Source organism: Cupressus sempervirens, chromosome 6 (genome assembly GCF_028749045.1).
Source record: "Cupressus sempervirens isolate cs-2001-9-10 chromosome 6, ASM2874904v1, whole genome shotgun sequence".
In the NCBI taxonomy this organism is placed as follows: Eukaryota; Viridiplantae; Streptophyta; class Pinopsida; order Cupressales; family Cupressaceae; genus Cupressus; species Cupressus sempervirens.
The window spans coordinates 545,636,147-545,663,081 of NC_143123.1; the positions used below are offsets into that span (position 1 = coordinate 545,636,147).

Consider the following 26,935-nt stretch of genomic DNA (forward strand, 5'->3'; position numbering starts at 1 on the left):
GAGGTTAAATAAACTTCGTATAAAAAAATAATTGAATATATTATTAATAATAACCTCATTTAATAAATAAATAATCATAAGAATAATATCCTTATATAGTATATACATATTAGCTGACTCAAGTAATTTTAAGTCTACATTGGTAATATAATCAATTCATAATTAATAATAAATTAATATAACACTAATTACTAATCAAAATATAATCAATATTATGAGATACAATATCCATAATGAATCTTTACAATTAATATTAATAATATCTCTCCTTATCTAGTGATCAATATATAATCATTTTTTATCAATCTAAATCAATGGTACTAAATGTAATCATAATTGTGATAGAACCATTACCACAACAAAGCTAAGGTTGCACTTATGACTAAGGGAGCCTATAAATGTTAAGTGGACCTTAGCAAGGTTGAGATTACACTCCATATATTAAGCAGCTACAGAGGGTAAGGTGGAAGGAAGAGGGAATGATGATAATAAATAGATAACCCATCCTACAAAACATGGTGGATAAAGCAGTGAAAATTGACAAGAAAATGGAAATAATAAGTTGGAAGGACCATATCTCCAACAATAAGTAATTAGGTAGTACTTAACGATAAAGGGAGGAATTTGATCAAAGCACAAAGGACATATAATACATATAAACGTGAGGTTCAGTTGTTGCACAGAATTGGAGTACATCTTTATTCACTCAGTGTAGCGTTACCAGTTGGGCTCTAAAAAGTCGAAGACTTGGTTTACATTCATACCAATTTGCATCTTTTGTCATGTGAGGAACACTACAAGAAAAGGGCAGCCAAGTTTTGGGATATAGAACCTGAGTGTGCAAACTTGGATGCAACGATAGAAGATCTTACTACAATCACAAAGGATGATGTTGATAACATCATGACACATGGTGCATCTAGCAATAGTGGAACCGTTTTCAGCTCAAACGATCTTGAACTTACCACAGCTGGAGGAGTTGGTGATGATGAGGATTTTTTGCAAATCCATATTCTTCTTATTTGGATTGATGAACATTGAATCATGAACTATATTTTGATTTTGTAATTGTGATGATTTTATGAGTTGCATTATAATCATGAACATAGACGTATAAGATATGGTTTATAATCTTATAAGACTTATTCAATTTTTAAATTTCAATTTGAATATGTATTAGTGAAGCACCATACTATTAAATGTTTTAATATATATATACACACACACACATCCAAACACATTTGCATCCCCCAGAAAAAAAAATTGCACATTTGCACACCCGATTCTCACATCCGCACCCAAATCAATAACTAAGGTATTTATTAAAAATCTTTAAGAATCCAAACTTGAGATGAAACACAATGTACTAATTCAACAATACATATAACATATAGATATGGTAACGCTAGTTATAACTCAGCATTTTATCTCCCACATTATGACAGGCAGCATGTACCAATGTTATTATTCATGAGAGATTGCAAAGAAACTTTGTACAACTCCAAACATAGTCAAATGCATGAACTAAATCCGCAAAGTTTACACAAAACCAACATGTAATAGAACGGAATGGAATCTGGAATTTTTCGTGAGGGGGATGGAAGTTCGCATGACCTGGTCTGGTGTCAACACCGTGTCCAATGAAGGCCCCTTGTTATTCATTGTCACTGAGCATCTTTAGCATCCACTTGACAAGCCCGTGGGAACATATCTGCAGTCATGGACGCTTAAATTCCTAACACCCACGATTACTGTCATTCAGATTCCCTATGCTACACTGTTCATGTTGTTTCATTAACCTAGCTAATCCTAGCTTGTGGTGACCTGGTTTCCTTAGGATCTCCTCTACGTCTAATTCTAATGTTATTCCCTGTTACCACTGATGCCAACACCACCCGCAATCTTCCTATGTGACCCTCGTATCATACCCGAATTCTTCCCCTTGTAATAACTAACGGCCCTTGCCTTATCCTCTCTCTGCAGTGAAGAGCAGAATTCCACAATGCCACTAACTCCTACAATAAGGGTCTACACTGTTACATTCAATACTCTTGTCATTTGAATGGGCTTCTACTGTACTAACAAAACTCCACCATGTACGTACCTAATTCAGCTAATGTACTCCTGATACAGACCCAATATGAGCAATATACCTCCACACCATTCTTATAAGAAAGAAATCTCCAAGGAGCAGTTGGGGCTACGTCCAACTCTTCACACTTGCCTTAAGGGGTTTCATCCTTAAGAGAAACCAGTCACATTTAAGCAGCCTTGACATTTTATTAAAATAATATTATATTTCATGGCGCTAATCCCAATGAAGCTCCTTGCTTTTATAACCTCGATATGAGGAGAAATACAAACAACTAGGCAATGTGGGATAAAAGCCATTTTCGTCTTTTAGTCACTTAAGTTACTTTTGTTATAAAATGACTTTAAGTCATAAAGCAACTTTATAAAATAAAGTGACTTAACTATAGAAAGCTCTACAACTTAAATATCTCCCCAACGAAACCAAATAGAATCCTGTGACTGACTGGCATCCTCCAGATTAATGTCGCTAGCCTATCGAGATGGAAAGATAGACCAACAAGGCGCTAGAAAGCCTAGCGCAAAGAAGGGGACATCACAGTCCTCCCTTCCCGAGATTGCTTGCCCTCAAGCAATCTCAATGTCGGATGCTGCAGGATTGATTCACACTCTCAAGTGGCATCTTCATATGGCAAATCTTTCCAACGAATTAGATACTCCTTGATGGACATGTTACGCAACTTCCTTTCTCTGTTCTCAATCACCTCGGCTGGAACCAAAACCATCTTCCCTTCCACATCAAGTGGGGGCAATCCAATGGAAGGCACTACATGTTGACCAATCACCTTCTTGAGGCAAGACATGTGGAAAACGTTTTGTATTCTACTATCATCTAGCAAGCTTAGCTCATAAGCAACCTCTCCAACCCTCCGAGTAATGCGATAGGGCCCATAAAATCTAGGCTGAAGTTTTTCGGACCCACTCTTCTTCAAGGAGCTCTGGATGTAAGGTTGGAGACAAAGGTAAACCATGTCACCTAACTCAAAACTCCACTCTATCCTATGACGATCAGCATACATCTTCTGCTGATTCTGAGGTTGTAGAATGTTCCCCTGAAGAGATCTAAGAATGTCATGATGATCCTGTATCCAATCTCCAGCTAGCGGTGCTCTGCTGTCCTATAAAGCCAGATCTACGAACAATAGTGGTTCGCTACCATAGAGAGCTCGAAACGGTGTCATCCAGTTGGACATGTGGTAGGAGTTGTAGCAATACTCCCCTAGATATAACCATTTAACCCAAGCTCTTTGTTGCCCTGCTACATAGTTCCAGAGATAACCCTCCACCCATTTGTTTACTATCTCAGTTTGCCCATCTGTTTGTGGGTGGTAACTCATGTTGGGTGTCAATTTCATACTTACCAATCTAAATAATTCCTGCCAAAAAGTGCTGAGAAATTTGTTATCTCTGTCGCTCACTGGTCCGAGGGAGACCATGTAGACAGAAAACCTCTCGAAAAAATAACTCAGCTACTTGAGAGGCCGACCAATCCGCCGCTATAGCATAAAAGTGAGCAAACTTAGTCAATCTATCCACAACCACGAAAATGGAATCTCTACCCTGCACTCTCAACAATCCTGTAATGAAGTCCATGGAGATACTCTCCCATTTTTGTGCTGGAATAGGGAGAGGTTGTAATAATCCAGTAGGAAACTCGTGCTCCGACTTGTTCTACTGACAAGTCTAGCATTCTTGAAGGACATCATCCTTGAGGCCCTTCCATGAAAACCTTTATCTGACTTGCCTATAGGTTTTGAAGAAACCTGGGTGTCCGGCTAATGGTGCATCATGAAAAGTCTCCATAATTTTTTCCTTGAGCTTAGACTCTGGCATGAGATAGATCCTATCATTATAAAAAATCACATCATCGATTACCTTGTACTTTCTGTCCTAGAGCTGCCCATCCATGATCTGACAAGCTTGAGTATTCTTAGAATACTCAACCAATATCTGGGACTTCCAATCTGTCGATATCTCTGAAATGGCAACACTCTACTACTGAAGGTCTCCTAGAAAGTGCATCAGCAACTATATTGTTCTTACCCTTAACATACTCGATGTCAAAATCATAGGCCTGAATCTTGTTGACCCACTTTTGTTGTCTTTTGTCGAGATCCCTCTGTTCTAAGAAATATCCCAAGCTGTTGTGGTCTATCTTAACCGTGAATTTTCCACCCACCAAGTACTGTCTAAGCTTGGCTAAAGCGTGCATAATGGCTAGCATTTCCTTGTCATAGGTGGAGTGCAATCTCTCACTGTCCTTGAGCTTCTGACTCTCATAAGCTATTGGATGCCTGTCCTGCATCAGAATTGCGCCATTTCCGCTCCCTAAAGCATCACACTCTAAGACAAAAGGGCGAGAGAAGTCGGGAAGTGCCAAAACCGGGCATGTGCTCATCACCTTCTTGAGCTTATCAAAGCTCACCTCTACACCATTTGTCCACCTAAATGCCCCTTTCCATGTAAGATCGATGAGGGGAACTGTTGTCTGAGAGAAGCCTCTAGCAAACCTCCTGTAATAAGAGCAAAGATCGAGAAAGCTCCTCAAATCTGATACGTTCCTCAGAGGTGGCCAATCTAGGATTGCTTGTATCTTTTTCTGGTGTACCTTCACCCCATCTGCACCAATCAAATGTCCAAGGTAAAAAATCTCAGTCAATCCAAACTCACACTTCAATTCCTTCACAAACAATGAATGCTCCTCCATAATGCTAAGTACCTCATCTAGGTGTTGCAAATGCTCCTCCCAAGTTCTATTGAAAACCAGGATATCATCAAAGAATACCAACACACTCTTGCGCAACTGTTTTCTAAAAATATGGTTCATACATGACCGAAATGTGGTTGGCACATTGGTGAGCCCAAATGGCATAACCAAGAACTCATAGTGTCCATAGTGGCATCGGAAAGTTGTCTTATGTACATCCTCCTCACGAATCCGTATCTGATGGTATCCAGATCTAAGATCTATCTTTGAGAAATAGACTGCCCCATGTAACTCATCTATTAACTCATCAATGCGAGGAATAGAGTACTTGTTCTTAATGGTCCTCTTGTTGACAGCGCGGTAATCAATACACATGCGAAGAGTTCCATCCTTCTTCACCGAAACTAACGAAGAAGTAAAAGGGTTGGAGCTAGATCTGATGTGTCCCATGTCCAAGAGTTCCTTAATTGCCCTTTCTATTTCCTCTTTATAGTGCCTAGGATGACGATAAGAAGTAGTAATGATGGGTTTGGTGCCCTCCTCTAACTCAATGATATGCTCAAACCCTCTCTCTGGGGGAACACCCGGCGGTATGTCCTCAAAAACCCTCTTGTGCTTATCAAGCACCGGTTGAATGTCAACATGAAGTTGTTGTCCTAAACCTAATGTAGCCTTAGAAGAAATGAAACAGTGTGCTGCCCACTCCATGTCATCATGCCTCATACTAGCCTCCATCTTGTTGAAATCACTCTAGGTTCACCCTCTAGCATGGCCTTGAGATTCACCTGTCGATCATCTTGTAAGAATTCTAGCTACATCTTATTATGATCAACTGTCTTCCCAACATGACGTCTAATCCATCCAAATCAACAACATAAAAATATGCATCTAGAAGAAAGTCATCAAAGTGAATCGAAAGCCCTGGGACTTTCCTTGTGCACCTCAATCTATCGCCTCCTTCCACTCTAACTTTGAACTCGGGTATGTCATCAATTGTAACATTCTCTTTGAAACCCAACACGTGCTTATGAAGTTATGTGATACATTTGTATCTAAAAGACACACAATACGCTGCCCTCTAACTATACCCTTCAAGCAAAAGGGGTGACCTGTGGGATCACTAGAAAGGGAAGCTATGATAGGGGATTGTCCTGGCGTAGATTCCTTCTTCCTCTCTTTATGAGGTTGCTCCTCACTTTCTTCCTCATTGCTGCCCCCTTGCTACTCATCCTCCTCTTTCGAAAGAACCTTAGCATAATGTATTTTATCTTTGCCAAGACATCTGTGATCCGATGTCCTTGGCTCCCTATAGGTGAAGCATAGCTTCTTCTTCTTAAGTTCATTTTATGTCTCAAAGTCCAATCTGGGAGGGGAAGTCTTGTGCTGATTCTTGTTCTTTTGGAACGAAGTAGATCCCTTTTAAGGTTTCTTAGGAGGCTATAGTATCGAAGAAAGTGAGTCTAGATCATGTGCGATCTTAATAGCATCATCCAATGTGTTTGGTTTAAGGACCTTGACCAAACCTCTAAATTTTTCCTGTAAGCCCTCAATGAAAAGCATGACCTTACGTTGTTCTGTCATCCAGAACCATAACCGAAATTCACAAAAATTCATCAATGAAGTCATCTAGAGATCCACCCTGTCGCAACTGCGCCAAATCCCTGTAGTAGACCTCAATGTCCTTCCTGTCAAAACGGGTGATCAGCTTAGAGCTAAAAGTCTCCTAAGATGTAATGAGACCATGATCTTGGGTGACTAGCCCATGATGCCACCAATCATATGTTGCTCCCTCTAAATGCATTGTGGCGAATATAATGGTTTTTGTCTCTGACATGGGCTTAAGTGTCAGGTAGGTGTCTAGCTTGTGAATCCAAGCTCTAGCGGATGTCCTACTACTATCATCAAAAGTGGGGAGGGATAACTTGTTCATGGCGTGCTTCAAATCCCTATTTTGTGCCCTAGGCCTCCTCACCTGTTGTAGTCTCTCTGTCTCCCTTTTATTATTCATGTATTGAACAAAGGTCAAATTCTATTTAAACTGATTAGGGAACAGATCCCATTCATCGTACATAGCCATAACATTATCCGGAAGTAAGCCTATTGCCGCGCGTTGTGCTACCTCTTCCTCTGTATTATTCTTAGATAAAATGGGCATTAATGGCCTACCAGTGTTCTATGTGGGGACCCTAGCAGCCCAAGGTGATCCTACCACACTACCACCTCCACTGTGATGACTCGGTGCTCTCCTGTGAGTCAGAGCTAGCTGCTGCATAGCACTTGTAAGCTACTGAAGTGCAATAGCAATATTATTTTGTCCATCTCTAATAGCCTGGAAAGTTTCCCTCACTTCCCGTTCTTGTTCATTCGCATCATGAGCCATTTGAGTGTCCTGTACCTGTGCAACCTATTCAACCTATTCACCTTGTATGCTTGTCTCAAAGGTTAGCTCCTCATCAACTGAGTAACTGTCCTCAATATCAATCTGGTCTAAAGATCGTGCCTGTTTAGGTCGGATGTGACTAAAATTGTTTGGTTTCCTATTAATGCCTATCTAACATGTTTGTCGTTTAAACCAGCCTACAACTCAATAACTTACCCACAAGTTGGCAAGTCTTGTGGCTTTGATACCACTGTAAGAATCCAAACTTGAGATGAAACACAATGCACTAATTCAACAATACATATAACATATAAAAATGGTAATGAGAGTTATAACACGGCATTGTATCTCTCACATTATGGAAGGCAACATGTACCAATGTTATTATTCATGAGAGATTGCAAAGAAATTTCGTACAACTCCAAACATAGTCAAATGCATGAACTAAATCCACAAAGTTTACACAAAACCAACATACCATAAAATGGAATGGAACATGGCATTTTTCGTGAGGGGGATGGCAGTTCGCATGACCTGGTCTAGTGTGAACACCGCGTCCAATGAGGGCCCCTTGTTATTCACTGTCGTCGAGCATCTTTAGCGTCCACTTGATAGGACCGTGGGAACATATCTGCAGTCATGGACACTTAAACTCCTAACACCCGCGATTACTATCGTTCAAATTCCCTATGCCACACTGTTCATGTTGTCTGATCAGCCCAGCAAATCCTGACCTGTGGTGACCTAGTTTCCTGTAGACTCTCCTCTACGTTTGATTCTAATGTTATTCCCTATTACCACTGATGCCAACACCACCCGCAATCTTCCTGTGTGACCCTCGTATCATACCCGAATTCCTCCCCTTGTGATGACTACCAGCCCTTGCCTTATCCTCTCTCTACGATGAAGAGCAGAATTCCACAATGCCACTAACTCCTATGTTACAGGTTTGCACGGTTGCGTTCAATACTCCTATCGTTTAAATGGGCTTCTACTGTACTAACAAAACTCCACCATGTGCGTACCTGATTTAGCTAATGTACTCCTAATACAGACCCAATATGAGCAATATACCTCCCCAACATTCTTATAAGAAAGAAATCTCCAAGGAGCAACTAGGGCTACGTCCAACTCCTCACACTTTCCTTAAGGGATTTCCTCCTCAAGAGGAACCAGTCACATTTAAGCAACCTTGACGTTTTTTTAAAACAATATTATACTTCATGGTGCCAATCCCAATGAAGCTCCTTGCTTTTATAACCTCGATATGAGGGGAAATACAAACAACTAGGCAATGTGGGATAAAAATCATTTTCGTCTTTTACTCACTTAAGTTGCTTTTGTTATAAAATGACTTTAAGTCATAAAGTGACTTCATAAATCAACTTTATAAAATTAAGTGACTTAACTATAAAAAGCTACACAACTTAAATATCTCCCCAATGAAATCAAATAGAAGCTTGTGACTAGCTAGCATCCTCCAGATTAATGCCATTAGCCTATCAGGATGGAAAGAGAAACCAAAAAGGCGCCAAAAAGCCTAGTGTAGAGAAGGGGACATTACAGTCCTCCCTTCCCAAGATTGCTTGCCCTCAAGCAATCCCAATACAGGATGCTGCAGGATTGATTCGCACTCCCAAGTGGCATCTTCATATGGCAAATCTTTCCAACAAATTAGATACTCCTTGATAATGTAACTACAATGACAAATGATAATGTTCCTTCAAATTAGTAGTACAAACTAGAAGGTAGATCCAAAGAGCAAAGTTTGGGAGGAATATTCAGATAACAAATACTTAATGGAGAAGAATACAAAAACGACATTGAATAAATAGCTAGAGTAAACAATGACTGACCGAGAGGAATAGAAAAGGAATTAAAGATTGTCAATAAATAGTCGTTGGACTTCATCAGAGAATGGACCTAGATTGCCTAAAGAAGGAAAGAAAATGATAATGGGGCTAGAATAGAATAATAAAATACTTTGTAGATGGATACTATAACTTTTCACAATAATGATGTGTGAAGAAACATAAAGGAACCGTGACAATAGAGAGCTTATGTTAGAGGAATCGATATTTTAATATGAATATGAAATGAGACTAAGCAGAGATTGCAAACCTACACCCCCAGTAAAGGAATATCAGTTCTACAAAGACAAGCACTCAATTTTTTGGTAGTAGCAAAAAGGGGGAATAATGAAGGAATGAATATATATAGGAAAATACATGAAGTTTAAAGACAACAAAATTAAGGGAACAATTAGGAGTATTTATGAAAGACAAGAGAAAGAATTCATTTCTTCATAAGTTGTCAATGCATCAAATCGAATAGTGGACTTAGCTATTGAAAATTATAAACCTTCACCCACTCGGTATACCTTACAACAAAGGATTATAATCAAACAAGAGGATATAGTTCAGCAGAGGAAGCCACTTGTCTCATATACTTAATAAAAATAATCTCACACCCAATAGAGGGTTATAGATCAGGGGTACTATTGAATAAACATTTTCACAGGTTATCAAACTACCACAGAGAATTAATTTGAAGGAGAAAATGACAATACAGAGAAGGGTCAAAGTCAACCATTCATTTGAAATTTATACTGCATAAGCATCTGATGCAGCAGGGAGAGTTAGAAAACATTATTAAGTGGTCTCCAACTACATAGGAACAAGACAAGGTGCGGGATAAGAATGCCATGAAGAGTTTGGAGATTGAAAGTGTCGTCTGAATTTTGGAGAATGATTCATAATAACAATGTTGAGAAGAATTTGTTAATTGCAAGAATTGACATAAGTTGGTGCAATTATGATTAAAGAAAGGGTGTAATTTATTTCTGAAGGGACATGACTTCTTATATTTGAGAAGTGATATGTTATAATGTTTAAGAGATAAATATGACTTCAAGTCATGTGCAAAATGGCAGTGAGCAAATGCTAGAAGAAACTACAAATAAGACTTCTACATAAATGTAGAAAGGACTCACATCATGAAGGATGTCATTGGATATTTGCTCCAAAATAATGAGATAAATGTTTTTTGTTATATATCTTTTGTATTGTTATTATTTTTGTGGTCAACCTCTTATTTGTATTTCTATATGTACTATAAGAGCAATTTTCCTTGTTGGTCTCTTGTTGGACATTAATTTTTTAATCTTATCTTCTCTTTGTTCCTCCAAAGATGTTCATGCAAGAAAAAGAAGATTGATATCAGATTCAGAGGGAGTCTAACACTTCATCAGAGGTAAGTTTGGACGAGGAGCTCAGAAGATTCATATGAGATTCAGAGGGAGTTTGACAGTTTATCATAAGCAATCTTAGATGAAAAGATCAACAGATTGATATATGCTTAATGATTTTTTCTCTATGAGAGAAGTTCGAGGTGAAATCCCTTGGTTCCACCCTCTGTGTTGAGGTATGGCAAATGCCATGTGAGTTACTATATGACTTTGTGGTTTCTTTAGTAAGGTCACGATCCTGCGATAGTCTAACCTTCTATTATAATGGATATCTTATGATGTCTAAGCAAATCATGATAGATTACATCTTGCATGGTGGATTAATTTCCTTAAAAAGACTTTGAATATAATGTTCCTATGGTAAGTATTATTGAGAATACGTGTGCACATACCTTATGAACATTTGAGTATTTGGTGAATATCATGCGACTTGATATTCTGAGGCCATTACTCCTGATATCATGAGATGATATCTAATAGTGAATATCCTCTGATCAAGGATATTCTTAAACATGTTCATTCTTGATATTAAGCTGAGGTAATATCATATTTTGTGTTTATCTTCCCTAGCTAAGAGGGAGTGTTAATGTTTTTGTAGGCTCAGTCTAATAAATCCCATGAGACTAAATTGAAGATATATGTGTATGTGAGATAATGAATCAAAGATTTTATATGTAACTGTATATATATATATATATTATACACACACACATACATACATACATAATCATTTTTCATTATATTAATAATAATGAATAGACATGTCCCATAAAGGAACATGTCTCTCCTCGCCTCATCAATATAAATGCAAGAGAGGTCACTAATTTGGAAAACACATAAAAAAAACAGGTAGTGCAATCCCAAACATCTTGAAATACATTTGAGGGCCTAACCTCCTCTATGGCCTCCCATACAATGCCAAACTGAAATATTTACATCCAAGTGTTTTCCTAAACAATAAACAACTTTGGGAAAATAAGAGCCAACTCCACATGTGACAATGATGTCGATGACTAGTGGATGTCTAATATCAGTCCACCCATTCATCACAATGGAACAACCACCACTCTCCATCCAAGTATGTCTCATATCCTCCATCCCAAACTCACCTTGTAACATGCTTTATCAAGAAGGGTAGTGTGTAATTTATGATCTATATGGGTACAAAAGGACCCTTATTAGCTATGGCTTTCATTATTTTCTTCAAAAGAGGAGAATAGACAAAAATGGGATGGCATGGGCAAAAAAGAAATCAGCAATGGAACACTTTGTCAACTCCCGTTCCTCTATATTGAACAAATATGTAACCGACCCTGGCTGCCTATGATCACTATCCTCCTTTTTCCCTTTTGATTATTTTTTTGGCTCCCGACCTATGAAAAGAGCTAGCACTAGATGAAATAGAGTGAAGAATATGAGTAGATGATTGAGAGAGTTGAGGCATTACAAAGGGAAAACCTTTAGACCTGTATACAGCTCTCATGCATAATCTATAATACTATAATTTTGCATCCTCTTCTAAATTTTCATAATATATCGCTTCTTTACTCGTAACACTCAAGAAATGAGACCACACCCATGTATAGCTCTGTCTGATTTCATCTTCGCATACATGACATTTTTACACCCTATTTCTAGCCAAATGTTTCTTTTTGACATTTATAGGATGAACAAGGCAAAGTAGAGGTCTTTTAGGGTTAAAAGGGACTTGTGCACACTTTTTCAGGACAGCTGAAGGTATTTCAAATTTATTTGGTTCATCTCTTACGTCACTCCCAACACTTCCACTACCACCCCCAATTCCAACTTCTTCCTCTTGCCATTCATCATCATTATGACTATTGCTGCTCACGTTTAATGGTATAAGAACCCCAACTGGTTCTGACTCCAGCAAACACCAAATTACTTCACTTTTGGATGTTTGGCATTCTGTCAAGCACTTTGCAAGAAACCTTTATCCCGCTGTCCTTTATTTTCAGATTACTTTTGCTTGTCTGTAATGGATCCAAATTTAGTTTAGTTTGTAAAATGTAAGGATCTCTGATAGAGATAAACTACTATAGCAGACCATACAAATGCAGATTACCTTACTTGTATCTCAGACTAATGGCGTTGTTTGAATGATGCAGATCTTTCACTTTGAATAGCAGTCTGTGTGATATAATCTTCAACCTTGAACGCCAATGGAGGACCGCTGAAATCAATTTTATTTAACCTGCAGGGAGAGGAATTGTTGGGACTGTATATGCCTTGTTATTGATATATTTTCCAATGACTTCTCTTCATCATATATATATATATATATATATATATATATATATATATATATTGTAATGGAGAGTCATGTCCGTTTAGAGACATGACTTTTGGCCACGTAGGGTCATGCCTCTACGTGGGCATAACTAATCATTAGTCCCACCATAACAAATGTAATTTGTTTCCTTTGCAATCGGTGGCAGAACAGATAAATACAAAGCCCCAATAACAGTAGTCTTTCTAAGACATGAACCCGATATTGATGAAGTTATTTTGTGAACAATTATATGTATATATATATTTTTATTTTTTTTTTCACCAGTAAAATAGAGTTCATATAAATGATGATTTCAAGTACTTAATATTACTTCAACTGATGCTATACATCAACACTCCCTCTTAGCAAGGGAAAAGTAATAAGCTCTTTAAGAAGTACCAGAATATAGAATATCTGTACATAACACATTATTTGACTTTAACACTCTGAAATAGTGACTTGTCAAATAATTTTAATCACCATGTTATGAACAATATCATAACATATATTATGATCTCTAATTGTCTGAAACAATATCTAGAGTAATCATAATGCATTTGTTATCAATGACTTCCGGCATATCCAGAACAAAACAGTCATAATAACAGGCTTATCTTTGCAAGATCGTCACCTTACAAAGATTACCTTCTAAATATATATATCCATGAAAGATCGTCACCTTTCATTACATATCTGATGCAACTAAACAACCATAGAAGCATAAACACATAAATTTATATTTATATTCAAGTTTCAACATTACAATTTAATCATACCAAGTTTTCTTCTGAAGTATTCCAACTTCACTTTAGCAAGAGACTTGGTAAAGACATCTGATGTTTTCTCATTAGTGCTGATGTACTCCAGTTTGAATACACCTCGATCTATTATATCTCTAATGTAATGATAAGGAATTTCAATATGCTTAGACAGATTGTGAAAAACTGGATTAGCTGAAAGCTTGATACAACTCTGATTATCACAATGAATGACAGTGGGCTATAGAGGCTTCTTAAAAAAATCAACTAGTAACTTTCGTAACCATACAGCTTCTCCAGCTCCCAAGGAAGAGGCTATATATTCTGCTTCAGTAGAGCTTAATGTAATTGAGGATTGTTTTCTGCTAAACCAAGAAATCATCCCAGATCCAAGACTGAAGCAACATCCAGAAGTACTTTTACGTTTAGTAGAGTTGCCTATGCAATTAGAATCTAAATATCCATGAAGAATGATTTTGACTTGACCATATCTGATTCCCATGCCAATAGTACCTCTTAGATATTTTAAGATATATTTAGCTGCCATTAGGTGTATCTTCTACACATGAATTGACTTAAGATGTTAGTAGCATAACATATATCCGTACGAGTATTCACCAAATACATTAAGGATCCAATGATCTGCCTATAGTGAGTAGGATTCGTAGATTCAGATTTAATCATATCATCCTTCAGCTTATGTAGGTTGATGTCCATAGAAGTAGTACCTAGTTTACAATCCATCATTCCAAATTTCATCAAAATATCAATAGTATACTTTCCCTGATTTAGGAAAATGTAGTTCCCCTTTTGCCAGACTTCTAGTCCTAGAAAGTAGTGGAGAAGACCTAGATCTTCCATATCAAACTCTTTTGTCAATTCTTGTTTGCGCTTGCTTATAAGATGTTCTTCACCTGTTATCAACAAATCATCAACATATAACATAAGAATAATCATGTCATCGCCATCTATTTTTAAGTATGAGTTAGGATCAGCTTCATTCTTAGAATACCCTAGCTTTGGTAGATAGTTGTCTATCCTTTCATACCATGCTTTGGGAGCTTGTTTAAGACCAAATAGTGCTTTATTTAACTTACACACTTGAGAATTTCTGTCATGAGTGATGAACCCTTCTAGTTGCTCAATATAAACTTCTTCTTCAATTTCACCATTTAAGAATGTTGTTTTAAAATCCATTTGATGGACTTTCCATCCTTTACATGTTGCAATAGCCAAGATAGTCCTGACAAAGTTGTATTTAGCAATTGGGGCAAATGTTCCTTCATAATCAATACCTTCTTTCTGTGAGAAACTGCGTGCTACAAATCTGGCTTTGCATTTTTCAATGCTGTCGTCAAGAGAATGCTTGATTTTGTAAAGCCACTTAGAAGAAACAACTGATTTGTTTTTAGGTTTGGGTACAACAACCCATACATCATTTTTTAGTATAGAATTATATTCTTCAATCATTGCTTTTTTCCAAGGTTTGCTTGATAAGGCTTCTTCAACATTTGAAGGTTCTGTTTTGATAAGTTCAGTTAAAAGTGTCACATAACATGACTAATTTCTTGTTCTCTTGCTTTCTCTGATTACTTCATCAGGTTCAACATGATTTTCTTCCATCATTTTCCTAGTCCAAAGTGGCCTCTTTTTATTGTTAGCATTTTCAATATTCTTAGGATTTGAAATAGTAGGTAAAGGAGATTTAGTAGCATTCTCCCTCTCATTTTCTACTGGGTGATCTTCATCTATTTCAGTGACAGATTCTATATATAATCCATCAACATTCTTAGAAAGATTGAAGGCAATGTCTTCTTCAAATTTAACATCTCTACTAATCTCAATTGTTCTTTGACCCAAAACATAGATCCTATAGCTTTTGATTGTTTCACTGTATCCAATGAGTATTCCCTTCTTTCTAGATGGTTCTAGTTTTGTTCTTTTCTCTTTAGGAATATGAATATAAACAAGACACCCAAATATTCTTAGGTGACTTAGATCTAGTTTGATACCTATAAATGCTTCTTCAAGAGTGATGTTTTCTAATACTGAGTGAGGACATCTATTTTGAATGTAAACCGCAGTGTTAGATGCTTCGGCCCAAAAAGGAGTATGAAGATTTTGGTCGTGCGTCATTGCTCTGGCTGATTCAATAATTGATCCATTTTTACGCTCTGCAACCGCATTTTGTTGAGGATTATAAGGCACAAAAAACTCCCTCTTAATCCCAACAGTAATGCAAAAATCTTTGAAAATTTCAGAGATGTATTCACCTCCATTGTCTGATCATAGAATTTTTATTTTCTATCCTAACTGGTTTTCAACTATAGCTTTAAATTCTTTGAATTTTGATAATACTTCAATTGATTCCTTTTGTTTGAGGAAGTAGATCCAAGTTCTTCTAGAATAGTCATAAAAAAAATTACATAATAGAGGCACCCATTTAGGGAAGGTACAAACATAGGACCACATAGGTTGGTGTGAATAAGTTCAAGTACAGATTTTGATTTGTGAATGCTTTTAAGAAAGGATTGCTTAGTGTTTTTGCCTAGGGCACATCCTTTGCAAATGCCTAAGCGATCAGTTTTGAGACTAGGTAATCCTTTTACAATTTTTCCCACTGATGATAATGCACGGAAATGAAGGTGGCCTAGTCTCCTATGCCAAATTTCGGTAAAATTTGAAGTTTCATGACTTAGGGCTGAATTTTGTTGATTACAAAGTTTATATAAACTTTTGTCTCTAAATCTAATAGATATAGCTTTCTTAATGTTAGAGTTCTTTGGCCAAGATAGAACTTTGTCCTCTTGAAAGGTGATTCTGAATCCTTGATCAACAAGACCAGAAATAGAGACCAAATTTCTTTTTATACTAAGTACGGATAAAACATTTTTAAGTTGGAGAGTAATTCCTGAATTTAGATGAATTGAGCAAGACCCAATACCTTTAATCGGATGAGTAGAATTATCTCCAATGGTTACTTCCTCTGAGGAGTATTCTGAGAAGCTTTTAAATTTATCTCTAAAACCTGTTATATGACGAGATGCTCCACTATCTATAATCCAAGTTTTTTTATTTGAGTTTAATTCACTTGAGAGGGCTAGATAAAATGCAAGGTTTTCTTTGTTTTCTTCTTTGACTTCTGCTAGTGCTGCTTGAATCCTTTTTCGTTCAAGGCAGAAGTTGTGAGAGTGACCAATTTTGTCACATTTGAAGCATTTTACTTTTGACCAATATTGTTTCTTATAAGGTTTGTTAAATTCCTTTTTATTACGTTTGAATTTTCCTTTCTTGTTTGAATTTGCATGAAGAGCTTAAATCTCTCTCTTGATTTATGTTTAATCCTCTTGAAACTAATCTCAATTCTTCTTGGGTGCATTCATTTTTGAGTAATTCAAATTTAAGAAGCTCAGGTCAGGAGCTCAGACCTCGAATGAAGGTTTCCCAAGATAGTGGAAGTCCTCTTAAGGCTATCATGTTGAGTTCTTTGTCATCAACCTGGCTTCCAATTGTTGCAAGTTGATCTTTTAACTCAGAGATTCTTAGAAAATAAGATGTAATTGACTCCTCGTTATTCATTTTTATGTATAGGAGATCTTGCTTTAAAGTTAGCAATCTACTAGTATTATTGATTTCAAAGGTATTTTTAATAGTAGAGAACATCTCAAATGCAGTTTTAAGAGTGCATATAGAAGGAAGAATATGATCCTTCACAGAGTCTATAATAATTTTCTTGGTCTTGTTGTTGTCTTTTCCATGTCATTTCATCTGGATCATTTTGAAGAATAGATTTGTTTAATTCTATGTACTCTTCTAATTCCATTTCTCTTAGTATTATCATGACTCGAATTTTCCATGATGAAAAGTTTGATACTCCCTCAAGTCTGTCCTCTAATCTTACGTGATTAACAATTTTGAATTTGAGGAAAAAGTTCTAATATTGATAAAACTGAGATTTTAGTTTTAATTCTGAATAATAGAATTTTCTATCAGGAAGGCTCTGATACCATGTTAAATGTAAGGATCTTTGACAGAGATAAACTATTATAGCAGACTATGCAAATGCAGATTACCTTGCTTGTATCTCAGACTGATGTCGTTGTTTGAATGATGCAGATCTTTCACTTTGAACAGCAATCTGTGTGATATAATCTTCAACCTTGAACGCCAATGGAGGATCGATGAACTTGACTTTATTTAACCTGTAGGGAGAGCAATCGTTGGGACTGTATATAGCTTGTTATTGATATGTTTCCCAACGACTGCTCAGCATCATATATATATATATATATATATATATATATATATATATATATATATATATATATATATGGAGTCATGTCCCCGTAGAGACATGACTCTACGTGGCCAAAGGCCACGTAGGGCCATGCCTTTCCCTGGGCATAACTAATCATTAGTTCCACCATGACAAATATAATCTGTTTCCCTTGCAATCGGCAGCAGAATAGATAAATACAAAGCCCCAATAACAACAGTCTTTCTAAGACAAGAGCTCGATATTAATGAAGCTCTCTCTCTCTCTCTCTCTCTCTCTCTCTCTCTCTCTCTCTCTCTCTCTATATATATATATATATATATATATAAAATCATATATGTGTATATAGGTATATATATGTATATATTTTCACCAGTAAAACAGAGTCATATAAATCATGATTTCAAGTATTTAATAGTATTGAACTGATGCCATGCATCAACATAGATGCTTGCAAATGGTTATTAGCTAAGTTACCAATGTGTCTGGGAAAGAGGGGGATGCAGATGCGGAGGCGTTCTGGTGCGCGGATGCAGGAGGATGCGTGGGGGATATCGCCAAGAAGCACGCCCTTCTCCTACAAATGCGCACAGGATGCTTGGGAGAGCATCCGAAGAGCATTAGTTGAGCATCCAAGCACATCCCATGAGCATCTGGATGCTTTGAGTAGCTAATCAGTTAAGTGACTTAGTAAAACATGTGCTTAATATGTATTTTTATAATATTTTTCTCCTATTTGCCTCACAACCCTAAAATGGCCCTAAAAAAGGCCATTCATTGCCCATTCTTCCCATTTTGTTTGCAATTGTTCTCTCTTCTCATTTGGTCTCCATTGTGGCATTTTGAAAACAAGGTCATTAGTTTTGAAAAGGATCATTTGTAGGGTGTCTATTGAGCTTCCACAAAGGACAATTAAGCATCTAAGGTAAGCATTTGATCCATTTCATGAGCTTTTTTAGTGATTTTATTTAGATCTTCATGAATTTTTAAAGATTTTTCATTTTTTTTTAAAGAAATGAAAGAAGGAATAAGTGTAGCCATCTTTTTTTAGTATTTTTGTATTGTATATTTGCACTGGTATGTTTCATGTTCATAGTTTTTTAAACATTTCTCAGTTAATTTTTTTACTATTTTCTTATTAAATTTATAGTTTCTATTGTGCAAGAATGGCCACTATTGATAGTCAAAGTTCAGCAGCATGGCAAGCTAAATGAAGTGATAACTTCAATATTGATGTGGCATCTCCATTATGGAGACACACCACAAGATCATCACAGGTTTCTGGAGATGGGTCATACATTTGGAAATGCAATGTATGTCATAGTAAACCATTCAATAGCTCATATTATTGGGTCAAAGCTCATTTTATGGGCACTGCTGGTAAAGGAATAGCATTATGCAAGGGAAGTAAAGATGGAAAAAGGTTGAGCGATGCACAGATAGCCAGATTCATAAAAGAACAAGAGGTTGTTGATCCTTTAGTGAGCAAACCAAAAACAAGTTTGTACAAACATTCATCTACAAAGAGAAAAGTGAATGTGCCCACCGATCATGTTGCATCCTCCAAACATCCATTCTTGGAAGTGGGAAACGATGAAGTAGAAGTTATTACCTGCAAAAGAGGTTCGTTGGATCAAGTATTCAAAATGGAGGCAAGAGAGATTGCTGATGAAGCAATTGCACATCGCCTTTATGCCAATGGTCTTCTTTTCAATTTGGTAAGATCGCCATATTGGAAGGAAATGGTTGCAGCCATCCTTAGAGCACCAACTGATTACATTAGCCCTAGGTTTGAAAAGAAGCGTACTACTCTTTTGCAAAAAGAAAAGATTTCTATAGACAAAGCTCTTCAACCAATTAAGACATCTTGGAAAACTTCCGGCATAACTATTGTGTCTGATGGATGGAAAGACTCAAGAAACCGACCATTGATAAATGTGATTGCAATGTCCAAAGGGGCAATGTTTTTGAGGCCTATTGATTATGAAGGACAAGTTAAGGATTCACAATTCATTTCTAGAATTCTCATTGAGGCAATAGAGATGGTGGGTAGTGAGAATGTGGTACAGGTGGTCACAGATAATCCCACTAATTGTAGGGGCGCAAGTGCTTTGGTTGAGTCTCAATACGACCATATTTTTTAGACATCATGCACCGTACACTCTCTCAACTTGGTCATGCAACAAATTAGCATCCAAATAGATTGGGTGAAGCAAATATACCAAGAGGGAGAGGAGATACAAATGTTTGTGATAAACCACCACGTCACAATCTATATTCAAATCATTCTCCAAGTTGGAGTTGTTGAAGATAGATTTAAAATTGTGATTACTTTTTTCATTTATTTATTTATTTTAAATCAGTTTTATATTCATGTCCAATTATCAAAATTCTTGTTTATAACTTTGTTTTATAGTTGGTGTCATATTGTTGAGACTAGATTTGCATATCATACTGTTGTTCTGAAACAACTCCTCAAGGTGCAATCAACATTGGGCCAAATGGTTACTTGTAACCAATGGGCTATATGGAAGGCTTCAAATTTAGAAGAGCCTTGAAGGTCAGGGGTATGACCTTGGATGAGCATTGGTGGGCTCGTGTGCAATTAGTATTGGATTTCACTGAGCCTATCATGACTATGCTACGCTTTGCTGCTACAGATGCACCTTTCTTGGGGGATGTGTATGATGGCATGGACACCATGGTAGAAAAGGTAAAGCTTTCCATACAAGCACATGAGACTAACCCCACAGAATGTGAAGCCTTATGCAAAAAGGTGGAGGATATCATTCATCAGCGTTGGGAGAGGCTGACTACCCCATTGTACCTCCTTGCATATGCCTTATCTCCAAGGTACCATAGCCAAGAAATACTTGCTATGCCAGATAGAATTGCACCATATGCAGATGAAAAAGTTGCTACTGGGTGCTACACTGCATTTGCAAGACTCTTCCCAAATGATGAAATGCACAAAAAGGTGAGGCTAGAATTTGGCTCATTTGCTTCAAGATCAAAACTTACTCCATATGCAATAAAGGACCAAAATGACATGGGAGATATCACATGGTGATACATGTATGGTCAACCATTCAAGCATCTACAACCTCTTGCAATCAAGATCCTCTCACACGTAAGTTTTCATTTATTTATTTATTTAGCAATTGTATTCTACACTTTATTGTTTAACATTCTCTAATTTGTTTTTCATTTGTATGCTTAATTTTAAATTTTTATGAACACTGTTCAGATTGCAAGTTCTTTTGTTGTTGAACAGAATTGGAGTACATACTCTTATATCCATTCAGTGAAGCGCAGTCGGTTGGGCTCAAAGAAAGCTGACGACTTGGTTTATATACATACCAACTTGCATCTTTTGTCACGTAAGGAGGATGGATACAAGGAAGGGTCAACCAGGGTTTGGGATGTAGCCCCTGAATGTGCAAACCTAGATGCAACACTTCAAGACCTTACTGTGATGATGGATGATGATGTTGATAACATCATAGCACATGCATCTAGCAACATTGGAACCATACATGGTTCAAATGAACTTGCAAGTGTTGCAGCAGCAGGAGATTATGAGAATGTGGATTTTTTTGAGAATCCTCATGACTTTGAATGACTGAATAAGATTTGTGAATCTTGAGCCTTTACTCTTGATTGATCAACATTGAACTATGAACTATGTTTTGATTTTGTAATTCAAATTGCATTGGAATCTTGAACTTAAGTAATTTACTAATTAGACATTACTGTTATTTCAATTTGATTATGAAAATTACTCAATGAATGGTTTTTTTTTGTATATTTCTTGTATTTCTTTGCATACATAAATTATAGTTCACAATTTTACATATATACATACATACATACATACATATATATATATATGGATGCACCCAAACGCATTCAAAATCCCAAAAAAAAAAATCCATGCATCAGAACCATAATCGGTAACTTAGGTTATTAGATGTCCAAGCAAAGAAATTGAAGTACAATTGCAATCTTTTTTTACCATTCAAATGTATACATATGATGTCAACATGTGAAATGTGCATCCACAGCTAGTAGACATTTCTACAAATACTTGATGTGCATACTCTTGACTGAAACACACAGCTACAATATGGCTTTTCATCACACAGTTGAGGTCCAACCTTATAACTCTTATTTAATACCAAATTGTTTACAATGAACACTAAAAGAGATGAATTAAACAATGTCAAAATCAAATCAAAGATGTTTCAATGTGTGGTATCATCTCTATGGAAATTACAATTAAAATTTAGGAGCATGTAAGTGGCTTCTGTAGGAAACAAGTTGCAGCAGAACAGTAATGGGAACCATGTATAGAAGTGTGTTCCAACTCAATGCAGATTGCAACCAATGTATGCTAGATACTGTCCAAACAAGGTAGCGCCAAATGCCTCCACGTTAGGCCGTAAGCAGGTTGTCAGGAAGGCTCACGGCAATAACACAAACCCAAGCCAAATAGTTCAAAAGACACAGCAGGGATGACCCTTCAGTGGCGTCAAAATGCAGGGGATTGATTGGATATTGTGACCCAATCAGAGTGCTAACCGGTGACCGGAAATGCTGCCCAGCTAGAATGTCAACAACAGATGATACTGATGCCAATTTGCAGCACAAAATTCACCCTCAAATCATAGTAACCACAGTCCTGAAGGCTATAATAATCAGTCGCCAAATTTAATAGAAAGCTTTCAAACAAATCGCTGCAAATGAATAACAATCTTGGCATACAATAGCACCAGGATTAATTGTGCAATTCAACCTCAGAAATCAGGCACAATTCACCATGTGTTTCAAGGGCTCAAAGTGCAAATCAGTTTTGGAGTAATCAATCCTCTCACAAAACAATGATCAAACCCTCGATAAACTTAACAATTAATTAAAAAGCAATAGATAAGAATGAATTGCATTTCTCCATGAAGTCTTGAATAATACAACTTGGCTTTTTCCTCACACTTTTCATTAAAGAGCCTTCATCAATACACCTTTCAATTAGAAGCTCTCATTTAATAATTTAATAATAATTTGGCAACTAAAATAATAATAACTCCCAAAATACTTATCCTTTAAATTTGTCATCTGAAACATGAGTCACACATATTATTTCCCCAAGTGACAAAATGCACTTTCCTAAAATAGAAAGAGTCCCTCTTGATCATCACTAGACTTGCCATAAATAGAAGATTCATGAAACTAAACCCAAACAAAGTCCAATCTAAGTCAAATGAAGCCCAAACTAGAACATACTGAATTTTGAAGACAAGACCCTCCCATAGCCAAAGCCTTTGCCTCAAAAGACCCTCTATCCACAATAATTAGCCTAGGATGATCACATAATAGGCTAATCCCTCAAACTCTGATTCTGGCAAAAATGGGGACATTACAAATAGATATGTTGTCACAGTATATTCAAGCCCAAGGTTCTAAAACTTAAGAATTAAAATGAAAATCAGACCCTTTGCTTTGAATTTTTCTTAAGACTCTTTAAAAAAAACTTATAATGTTTAATAAATATTTAACTTAGAAAGCTGAAAGAGAAATTTGAAATACTAATAGTATTAATATAAGAAAAATTATTTTAATAGTAATGCAATTGGTATTTCAGATTTCTGAAAGAAAGCCAAAAATTTTAAATAAACATTACTCAACTTTGTTGATTGATTCTTGTATGATTATTATTTAAGATCCTAACTCTTTGATTTTATTTTTTTTTAAACTTGAACAAAGAAAACCTTACTTGGAAATGCAAATGCCATACAATGTTGGGAACTTGGAAGGGCTGAAGGCACAAATGCCTCTGCAAATGGCTCTCACAAAACCCTCAGACCATATCTGCAAGCAACTAAACCGCTATTTTTGCAAGTAGCAAACCCTCTTTGTGTGTGTATGTCATCGTCCGTCAATGAGAAATGAAACCGAGAAAAATGCAAACATTACATGTTGTATGTAACATATTATATGTTATGAAATGTTATTTTAATATTTTATTAAATTTATGAGGCATGGGGGCCACAGAAGAGCAAAAACAAATTGCAAATTGTTAATAAAAATTTGTTTAACCCTTTTATGTTCGTGGAAATGTCAAACAGTCCTCAAGATGGTCTGGGGACAGCTCTATCGTCCCCAATCATGATGAGGATGGTCAAGGCCCATCAGAAACTTGTTGACCATTTCAGGCATCTCCCACACAGTTTCCAATTTTTCGAGCTGATAATCTAGGCCTTGGAAACATCCATCCTTGTCCAAGTCACCATTAGACTTTCAAAGGACTTCATCCTATCATGCCTTCCATCTTTTCCTTGTTCATTTGTGTATTTCAAACTCATGGACCTATCCTTCCTAGCATGTGCATTGCTCAACCTCCAATCCACAAACTCTACTACAATCTTATGATATCTCGAAACCCTAGCACTCGAAATTCTTGGCTTGTTTTCCTAAAACTCTATCACAAATCTTATCATATCTCCAAACCCCAATGCTCAATATTCCTGGCTTTTTTTTCCGTTCTCTTGACAATGCCCCCACACATGTTGTATTGTCATTAATGGTCAATAATGCTGCCACAACTTCCAAAGGCTGGAATATTTCCAGCCCATAATCATTGTCCAAATATAGTGTTTCAAACTTTGCAATGTCTCCTTTTAGCATAACCCTATTGGTGGATGGATTTAGCCTATTACTGTGTCCTTGTAGGCTAATACGGGTGATTAGAGGACCCTGTCGAGGGTTATGCCTTTGTTTGGTCAAACTTACTATTTATACTAAGTCAACGAATGGTTTCGAAAAGCTCAGATGAGTTAAGAGGAATTGAATGATGCTCTCAGTTTTTATTTTTGGCATTTGGTTTGGGCTCCAAGAATCTTAGAGGCAGCATCTATTTTTAGTAAGTCGCCCCATAAGGTTCATTCATCATCCTTCTTCATCAGGATCACTCATGTACTATCAGATTTTGATTTTGAGGCGTCTTCAATCATTTTCGGAAGATGGATCAATTATGATAATTATTTAATTGAATAGGTTGAGGTTGCTATTTTTTCTGGTATTGTATATTGGTCACCTTAGTATGATAGCTTGTTGGAACTAGGTTGAAACATTTTAATTCTTAGGCACAAGAAACAATGACTTTGTGTAAGAATATCGTTACATTGATGAAAAGGCCATTTTTGGAGTCAAAGGGAGTTAATAAATTATATTATTCAAATATGTGCCCAAGTATAAAGCAAGGGACATTTAAGTGAAAAGGGTCTTTATGAAGCTAACTGTTGGAGTGATAAGGAAGATTTGTTTTATTATTATAACAGAAATGGCTTGTTGCAAATGAAATCATTCTTGGATATCTTTTGATTTTTGTGGAGAATTTGGAGTTTTGAGGGTTTGAGCTGAAGAAATTGTGAATTTCTTTCAGACTTTGTTTGCATTTTGAATTGGTTTTCAATTGCCAATGATTGTGCCATTTATTGTTGTTGTTTGGATTGATTTTGCTAAATCAAATCATGCTGGAGAAGCATGTTCTTGCTGTTAAATTATTGGTTTTTGGATGGCTGTGAGCTCTAAGAATTTTGGAGGTATTAGTGTGGGTTTCTAGAAGGGTTGCAATCAGTTTTAAGGCAGTAGCAATTGCATTTACAAGGTTGCTTTGCAAATTCAAGGATAGTGTTGTTGCTGGAAGAGTCGGCATTAGCATTGGAGGAGAATTTATGTGTTTAAATCTCAGGTGAAGACCAATGTTGCATTCTTCTATATCAAGTTCATTGCATTTCAATAAACAAGTGTGTTCATTATATATATTTGCAATACATTTGCATATGTTGCATAATAAAATATAGAAGAGAGAATTTGTAATTCTAATTTCTATGCATTGTTATAAACTTATATATTTCATCTTAATAAATAAGCAAAAAGCATATATTTGGAAAACACAAAAAAATCCATGCTTCAACATAGTTTGAGCAAGAGCCGGAAGGGTTCCTTACAGTGGTATCAAAGTGATTTCCTGCCATCCTATGGGGTAGGGGGAAAAAATTATTATTTTGGTCATGTTGTTATTTGAGCGACTGACACTTTATCATTGTTTTAGTTATGGATAAATATAGGAAAAATGGTAAAGAGTGAAACCAGTCGACTAGTAGAGTTAATCTAGGGAAACAAACAAATGTCTTGATGGAAAGTATGGAAAAGCTTAAGACAAAATCAGAATAGGATGGATGAATTACTTCCAAACCCGACAGCCATAGATAATTATGCAAGGTGTATGGTTCCCATTTTTAGAAAATCTTCCTCATAGAGAAAACAGGAAGAGAATTAGGAGGATTGTATAAGTGTAGCTTCAGCAGCCAGCAACCATCAGGTGGTCGGGCCTCTGCTCAGTGGGGCAGCTACTAATCCTTCTCATATGCATGATGTCGGAGGCTCTTTTTGGGAGCATGTGGTTATGGCAGACTTGGCTGAGGACAGTTGCATCAAGTCCCAACATTTACATGAGACAGGAGCTAGTGACTAAGACAATGTTGATGACATGATACTCACCATTGATGGCAGCCTTACATCTGTTAGTAGTACTGAAAATGTTAGTTATAAAAGATCTGAGTTTAATGACAGCAGTTCTATTTTTGAGGCTCTTGATGGTGTTGATGACAGGCCAAGTGTGGAGAATGTTGTTAGTATCACTATAAATTTTGAATCACTTGACGAGAGTACTAGTTTTGAGGGTTGGATGGAAAATATGAGCTCCAATAGCTCTGATTTTTATGACAGCAGTCATATTGCGATAATAGATAAGCTTCTATAATTAGTTAATGGTTATCTATTTGTAGTCTGTTGCAAATATTAGAATGTTTCTAATATTAGTTAATCTGTAGTTATCGGTTAGCTTTCTTTAGCTTTATTTTAGCTACAATAGAATGTTTCTATTCTTTACGATCGAAACGTCGTTTTATTCTTTTGTATATATTGACCTCTCGGTCTCTGTTAATATTAAGCAAATATTTACCAATTACTTCGTAATACGGAATCAAAGCCAATTCTTTGAATTTTTTCAAAAAAAATATAATTTCTTGTTCGTAATTATCAGAGCAATATTTTTCGAAATTGTTTTCTATGATATTTGCTTCTTACGGCCATTTTTCTGCAACTATCAACTATTTTTTCTGC

The 26,935-nt window shown here is 36.4% G+C and overlaps 1 protein-coding gene across 3 annotated transcripts in view; it reads right to left on the reverse strand.

Annotated features, from left to right (window-relative positions):
• The window catches only part of LOC149553405 (spatacsin carboxy-terminus protein), a 185,624-nt gene that overhangs the window by 12,978 nt on the left and 145,711 nt on the right, over positions 1 to 26,935 (reverse strand). The window lies entirely within an intron of this gene.